The 8,509-nt window shown below is 34.9% G+C and overlaps 1 protein-coding gene across 1 annotated transcript in view; it reads right to left on the reverse strand.

Moving 5' to 3' along the window:
- The window catches only part of LOC115448636 (proton-coupled amino acid transporter-like protein pathetic), a 68,236-nt gene extending 60,321 nt beyond the window's left edge, over positions 1 to 7,915 (reverse strand). Inside the window, exon 1 of the mRNA XM_030176128.2 lies at positions 7,794 to 7,915. The gene's annotated coding sequence lies outside the window, so the exon portion shown is untranslated. The remainder of the gene's footprint in view (positions 1 to 7,793) is intronic.
- Between the last annotated feature and the right edge of the window lie 594 nt (positions 7,916 to 8,509).

An 8,509-nucleotide genomic window follows, 5' to 3' on the forward strand; every position in this document is an offset into this window, starting at 1 on the left:
TACACAATGCTGCTTGGTGACGGTGGTACCAACCTTGGTGGACATAGTGGCGGATATACCAACCCAAGTGTTAGGTCTCTCATATGGAAACTTTAAACCATTTCACAGTGATATGTAAGTCTACATATTCCATAGGAATTGAAGCTCACTTTAACAGCGAAAGAAGTCATTGTGAAACCCACATACTTGAAAATTCCTCATAGGATCTTCTTAAGTAGGTATTTGGAATCACGCAACCAGCACTAGACTTGCTTGATGGACTGAGGGCTAAGTCCTCTCAGTAGTATAGAACAGCACAGCAGAGGGACAGTAAATAATACAGGTTGGTATATTGCTTTGATGGCGATGTGTATTGCTTGTGTGATTCGACCACTGCTTTGAGGATACGGTTTCGAATCCCGGGCCGGGCAGTGAAATCAGTTTTTCTTTTCACTATCAGCCCCGAGTCTGGAATTTATGGACCCTTGCTCCCATAACATGGGAAGGAACACAGTTGGCAAAAAGTGGGTGCCCTCGTTGCATCTGAGCCTACTCCTTTGGGAATAAAACGTTATGTCTGTGTTTGGATAGTATAAATTTTAGTATTAACTTGCAGTTATCTTTTAGACTTTCATTTTAAATAACAACCGGTTTATGTTTAAATTGTGTTAAGTTAAACTTCCTTGTATATATAAATGCTTTTCCTTATAGAGAGAACAATACAAGAACTTAAATTTTACCTGGAAATGTTTAATAGTTTAATTATTTCTTATTATGTCTTGAATAGTACATAATACAAGACAATTTCGTTCCTACAACTAAATTGTCTTTAAAATTGTATGATAATAATATACTAAAGGCTGAAATAAGTTTGAAAAAGTATTTCTAATGGTCTATCAAGAATATTAATAACCAATTAATATCAGGAAATATTTAAATTGAAAATCAACTTTGACATTGTGTTATAAGTTAAAACTAATAAAAAACCGAATGATATCAATAAATACATAACAGATTAAGTTAAAGATGTGAAAACGAATAACTTGACATTAAACTAAATGCATTGTTATTCATTTCATATATCTTAAAGTTATGTTAAACATCTTGAAGTAAATTCTTAAACTTGAATGTATTCGAATTTTAATTTGGTATATAAGAAACTATTAAATATTTTAATATTTTTGCATGTTATATTACCAGACGTTAGATTCCGGTTACGATAATGTACGTAAGTGCTTACGTGCTTTGAATACATGCTAAAGATTTATTTGCATTTCTGGCAATCCATAACCTTCACCAATATAGCGTCTGTTATACGTCGCATATTAATTTAAGGTTATCAACTAAGATAGCCACTTAAAACAAAAAATAAAACACACACACACACACACACAACACGCCTTTATCCCTGGCGGTTTTGGCGACGCTGCAACCAGGGTATCCACTTTTTACCTGTGTGTTCCGTCTCGTCATTAGTGGGGGCGAGCCCAGCCCTATATCTGGCAAAATTCCAGACTCCGGGCTAATAATGAGTAAGAAAATTCAATATCCTACTCGACCTGGGACTGGAACCCAGGACCTCAGAGTGTTGCCGTACAGCCATCGAGGCAGTTATGCAATTTTTTAACATAGCTACTAGATTTTCTTTATATCTGCGATGCGGTTTACAGATAGTTTGACAGAATCTTAAAGATTTGTCATTTGTGATGTTAGATCCTAAACACAAAACCCTATTTTTTTTTATTTCATGGTACAGTAACTACTCTACAATCTGAGAGCAGGTATAGCAGTCTATATTCGAAACCAATGGTAAGAAAGGTTTCTCTACTATCGCTAGAATTATGTCGGCCAGTCAAAAAAGTCTTGCTAAATGACCGGCTGTATATTATAGAGTTTTACTCATCAGTAAGCAGCTTAACGTGCATACAGAGGCAAAAGATTACGCTTGTCAATGTAATAAGAAATAAAAATCTTTTAAGAAAAACACCGACTTCAACAAGCATTGCAAGGTAAAAAATAAATTTTGTTTTGTTTGCGAGTAATTAAATAATACTAAATTGTAAACATTGCCATTCGAATGATTATGTTTATGTACAATAAATTGATAAAAAAATACAAATAAAGAAGTAAGAACCTCCTACTTTTTTGTAAGTCGGTTAAAAATAAGGTGTCGGCAGGTAAATAAGTACTTAAACTTTTTGCAATATACAAGACGAAGTTGAAAACAACATTTACTAAAGGATTCATTATTTAAATGACATCATGCATATTATTAAGATTATCTGTAAATATTAAAGAATGTCCGCAGGTTCAAAACCCAAGGGCACACACATCTGACTTTTCTAAAAATGATGTATGTATTCTTTATGAATAATCGCTTGCTTTAAAGGTAAAGAAAAACATCGTAAGGTAACTTATACCTTAGAAATTCTCTATAGGAATTTTGAGGGTGTGTAGTCTAGCAATCCGCACTAGGCCAGCGTGGTGGACTGTCCTAATCCCTCTCAGTTGTAGAGAAGGCTCGTGCCCAGCAGTGGGACAGTATTATAATATAGCGCCGATATTATTAATACGTACACATGTATTTTGTCTGTTATAGAAGTTGCCAACGGACAGACAGTTTAAACCATAGTAAATGACAAGTGGTTGTCATGACCACCTAAACAAGTAAACCCGTGGGAAAATTACCAATACGTAAAGAAAAAGTGGGACTAGGAATAAAAATTATTTAGAAATATTTCATTACATTTATCTGTTATATTCCTGTCAATTATTGGCAGATAAAATATTGATAATTGTTGTTATATTTCTGTAGATTTCGTATAATTCATTGCTTTTTAAAGTGGGGAGTACGACTCTATAGATAGGCATGACAACGTGTACATGGGGGTGTTAATATTGATTCTGTAAATTAATTCCTCGGGAACAGTGCTTTTTGGATGAAAGATACGATATATCCTTCTGTACCCCTATATATCGTATTTGCAAAATTACATGATCACCAGTTAGAGCAGTAAGAAATTGAATGTGTAAAAATAAACTCATTTTCATGGTATTAGGATGTTTGGTGAGCCTCATGGCAGTGGTGATGGATCTACATAATCCGATCCTAACGGCTTCCGTTTATATAGAATTTCTGTAGAATCTAATTATCATTAAAATGATTTGCAGACCGCATTTATGCAGATAAGTTATCTATACGTTGTGGCGGAATTCCTTTTGAAAAATTTCACGTTTCGCTACTCGTGGCATTATTTTTCTTGTATTAAAGAGAAGGGAGGGCTATTTCCATTTTAGACAGAAGGTTGGCGTGGCAAAAATACTTTGAACGTCGTGAATTATACTATAAAGATATTAAATACATTGTACATAGATCTAAAAACCAATGAAGATAAGGATAGTGACATTATGAAAGAACCAGAGAGCCAAAGAAGATAAGGAAGTTTTCGTTGGCCTTTAAATTGATTGTTTAGGAGTCATCAAAGGTCAGCACAGGTAATAATAGGAAGGAAAACAACACTTACCTAAGTCATTGTGTCAATATGTGATTCAGTAAAACTTTAAGGTTACGATTTAAACATAAATATTGCAGAAATAGGTACGTTATTATTCCAATGCCTGTTGATATAACTTTGTATGTTTTTAAACATCTCGAATATTATAGTAACAGACGAATTACTGGCAAAATTTTTGTCTGTCATTTCAATATATTGTACTTGGAATCCAATTTATTGTCTGATAATTGAAATCTTTAAATAATAAATATTTCTTTCTATTCCAGACGACAGGCAACACCAGGTCACCTGTTCAACTTGTGATCTATTATTTAGTCTCCTGTCTAACCGGCTTTCTCCTGTAGAGGCTGAGATCATTCTTTGCTGTACTAAGTTCCTGTGCCTTACTTTCTGTATAAAAGGAACTTGAAGAGACTGTTTCTGTGACTATTTTATTGCAACAGCATATCCGATTAACCGGCATGCTGTACCAAGAGAGCTTTTCAGGGATGTTGGCTAGTATGCCTTTTTAGGGTATAACGTAGCGTTAAAGATCCGACCAGTATTCTCCTAGAAGTTTAATGCAACAAAGTATTTGAAAAACCGACATGCCGTCACAAGAAAGCCATCGAGGAATTTTGGCTTATACGACTGTGTAGGGTATAACGTAGTGGTAAGGATTCGACCAGTGCTTTCCTAGAAGACGTTAGACTCTCAGGCGTCGTTTGGGTCCAAAACCAGTGCAACTGATACAATCGTACCACCCATCCCCACCGGTGGGCGGTGGCGACAACGGGTATTACCCGCGAGAAAAAATTTCGTCTCAACTAGAAATGTAACATTGCAAAACGGACTCACGAAGGTAAGCATACAGTTCATTTTACACAATTCATATTAAAACTTCGCAATATTATATTTTATTAAGATGCAATGTACTAAATTAATATTATAACGCATTAGCTTTTGCGCACTGCTCCGTCCACGTGAACATTTTTTTTCGGGATAAATATTTTCCCGGGATAGGAATAGCCTATAGCACAAAATGAACGTTCAAACGAACAAACAATCAAACTCTTCAAATTTATATATAGATTCAATAATCCATTTTTCACGCAATGATTCGAGATAATTTGCAGTTGTGGAACGAGTTCGTGTTAACTTTAAATCCCAAACCTTGTCACAATTAAATCCGATGTCGTCTTGCGAATGTTCACTTATGCAATAAGCTATACTACATTTAATCCAAACCTTATTAACATTCCCTAATCGTTGACGTCTCATTCTCTCCCAGTGACTGTCCTGAGTCGAGGTTCGTAACCCATTAGTGGGTTGCCCTCAGCATAGTCGCTTAATTTTCAAGGGAATTTCATTGGAAGCGCCTAAAGTACTCGAAAATTCGCTATGTATGTATCGACCCTTGTTAGGCTAACAAACGTATGCCACGTCAAAAAAAAGTACCTAAGCCGTGGAAAGTAGAACGAACATAAATACTGTCTTAATCGACTTACATATTGCATACTTTGTTACTGCATAAGTAATAACCGCTAAGTGATTTCAACAAAGCTAATTAATGCTGATAATATTAAAATGGCGGGATTCTTGGCTAATTAAAACCTTGTGTTTATTACATATTTTATACAAATGATTTTCGTTGTAGCTTTTCGGAAAATGCAGATGCAGTTCGAATTGTTATAAATGCGAGAATTTGAATATGTTTGAATGTTTGTTAGCTTCAAAACTACTGAAGATAGTTTCATTGAGGTTTTACGGAGACAGAGTATAATTAGAGAACATAGGATTTGTTAATAATTTGTTAGTAAAATTATCCACGAGCAAAATGTAGGATTTCATTAAAATACGGATACCAGACATTAAAGTTATCCACGTTTATAAAGACGTGGGTACGGCTAGAATCAAATATGAGCCTTGGTACGTTGGATTTTAGATATAATCTATCTAGATCTGGTCTGGTCCGGATCTGGAGAGTGGAAAATTCTTATTAATGATTTATTAAACATAATGGTCGAGAAACGTTCATATGACAATATTAATATAAAATGCACAATTCTTACTTACTACATAATGTATTTTTCATAGGGAAATAATAATTTTGTCGACGCAAAATCTAAGTAAATAAAATTTAGAATGTCCTATAAAAGAAAAACTTTTAACAAAAAATTATACCGCCTTCAAAAACCACTAACAAAAAGAAATAATTTAACATTACTTATATACTGGCTACCAATTTTTGAGTCGTTGACTAATTAAAAAATGTACATGGATTATAACCTTTTTTACGATGTTGGTTAAAAATGCTGTTTACTATATTGAAAATGACTTCGTTACAAAGATCAGTTAATTTAATATCCATAGAAACAATAATAACAACCCACAATCACAATTATGATCCTACACTAACTATTGTATACTCAGATCAAATAATGCGCACTGATTACTTTACGATGATTCGACACCTGCGATCTCTCGCTTCACAGACCAAGCATACACCATGAACATGGGCCAAATATCTACACTATTAGTTTAGCCACTTTTCTATATACTTAGGACTTCCCCATATACGCAATATTAGTCACGACTTGCCACCGACGTCATACGAATTTACAGAGCCATTTGGAGATGTTAAATATATCGTCAATATCTACCCTACTAGCTCCGGCTTTGTAAATGAAAAATCATATTAAATCACTGCAGTAATTCATGGAAGTTTCATAGTAAACATGTTAACAGTAGTAATAGTGTATCTTTCCTAGCCAAATTTCGTCGGAGCGGCCAATCTCAAAGGAGACCTGCCAGGTACGGAGATAATAGTGCGCAAGCTTGTGCGCAATACACATTTTCGTAATCGTAATGGTGAGACGGTAATCCGACATGACCGGAGAGAGATCAGGTGCAAGAGGGCTTTAAGTGCTTTCTGATGCACGTGGGTAACACCGTCAACTTTCTCCGAACCGACTAAGTTTGAGCTGATAATTTGACATCAAGGCGGTAGTCTTCTCGTTCCGCATACGTATTACAACTACGCCGCCGAGGCAGTCAATAAGGAGCAAGACTGTCTCAGTGGCATAGTTGTATTGGATGCACGATACGAATTCCACTCTGACGTCTTGGGTTCGAATTTCGGGTCGGACAAAATTATACAGTTTTTCTTCTCAGTATCAGCCTGGTGTCTGTAATTTGTGCTCGTTTGGCGGCAGGCTACACAGGGCGAAAAGTGGGTGCCCTAGTTGCCCCTCTGCCTACCTCTAAGAAAGACATGATTATTTGTTTCGTTTGTAATAATAAAATCAACTTTATTGATCATATTTCCAATACAATAATGTGATGAGGAGACTGCCTAAAAACACATCGGGCATAAGTAGTATTTCTGGTATGCTTGTCTACCCAGGAATTCTAAACCCTAACCGCGCTGTTTACAGCACATTCACCGTCACAGCATATCGATGTAAAACACAAGTCGTTAATAATTAATTACAAGTACCTAATCCATAATTAAATTACGGTCTAAATTTAAATAGCATTGTAATTGATTCATTTAATTTATAACTTAAATTAATGTTGCGAATTAGGAATTATTTTATTTTAAGTTAATTGTGCGCATATTTAGTATTGTAACATAATTATGTAGAATTAGGTGTTTTTTGAAAAATCTAATATTTTTATTCAAATACCTTAGTTTTTTAACAATGAACGAGATAATTTTTTGTTGAAGTAAAATATTTTGAATGGAATTTTCCGAATGTTATAAAATAATGTCTTCATTTTAATAAAAGTCGACGGAGATTCCAGTCTTAGTTGATTTTAGAAATGAAATAAAAAATCTGTATAAATCAAAAAGTAGGACTTCATTAAAATATTTTTTCAATATTATACCCTTTTGTGCCATTTTATTTATTGACATGACCGTCGCTTTCTGTTTACGTCGATTTTTTCATGTATTCAAATATATTTTTTTAGGACAGTAATAATTGACGCATTTATTTTAAATGCGTATAATTGCACATGAATGCACACAATTGGACACCATCACGACATGCCCTTGAGTGTGTAGGTAGTAGGTAAAACCTCATTTCCCATCGTAAACATCTTTAATTGCTACATTATTATTGCGCATCGTTTTTTTTTATAAAATGCAACTGCAAAAAAATACCTAGGAAAAATCATATACGTAATATACGTAAAAAAAATATTTTTTTCAAGATTTTTTTTTTTTATTCAAAACACAACGCAATTTTCACGTCAATATTTTGTACTCATAATCATTACGCACATTATGGGAACAGTAAGACAATTTTTACTCACCAGAAAAATATCCTTTTAACTAACGTAATAACCGGCACATCACTTGCGCAAATCACAATAACCACGTACCGTCCATACAACGACTTCAACAACACTGCATCGGCTTGCGAAACTGCGTTAGCGCAGGACCTCGGAACGTCCAGTATAACTAGGCCTACCTGCTTGTAAGTACTTCCCCTTCGTGGGCGCTAGTTGCAACGACCCGCGGGGAGGGTAGTATCAGAGTAAACTGGCACTTTTTGTACACCTCGCGAAATGATTGACTCATTAACCACCCTGTGAGAAGCTGCATTTGAATGCGAGTTCAATGACTTGGGGAAAGGGGATTGGAGTTTTTTACCTTTTACGGTTTAGAGCCTTGACCTGTTTACACGACGTTTGTCCTGTATTGACCATTTTATTTTAAGAAAATACATCGATACATTAATGTGGTGCTGTATCTATAGGTGTTTGGATCACCTTTAATCAGGCGACTTTATCATTAGTCCGTACTCTTTACTATAAAATAAATCATTAACCAACAGGCTAAACTTTGCTAAGAATGAATACATTGTTTGGTGAATATTGTTGTTTTTACAAGAAACACTAGCTTTTCCTCATGGCTGCGCCCGCATGAAGGATATTTCCGGGATAAAAGTCCCGATATATATTTTCTCGATATTGAAACCCTATAATCTTTCCAGGGTCTTAAACTATCTCCATACCAAATTCCATAA

This window comes from Manduca sexta, chromosome 22, assembly GCF_014839805.1.
Source record: "Manduca sexta isolate Smith_Timp_Sample1 chromosome 22, JHU_Msex_v1.0, whole genome shotgun sequence".
NCBI lineage: Eukaryota > Metazoa > Arthropoda > Insecta > Lepidoptera > Sphingidae > Manduca > Manduca sexta.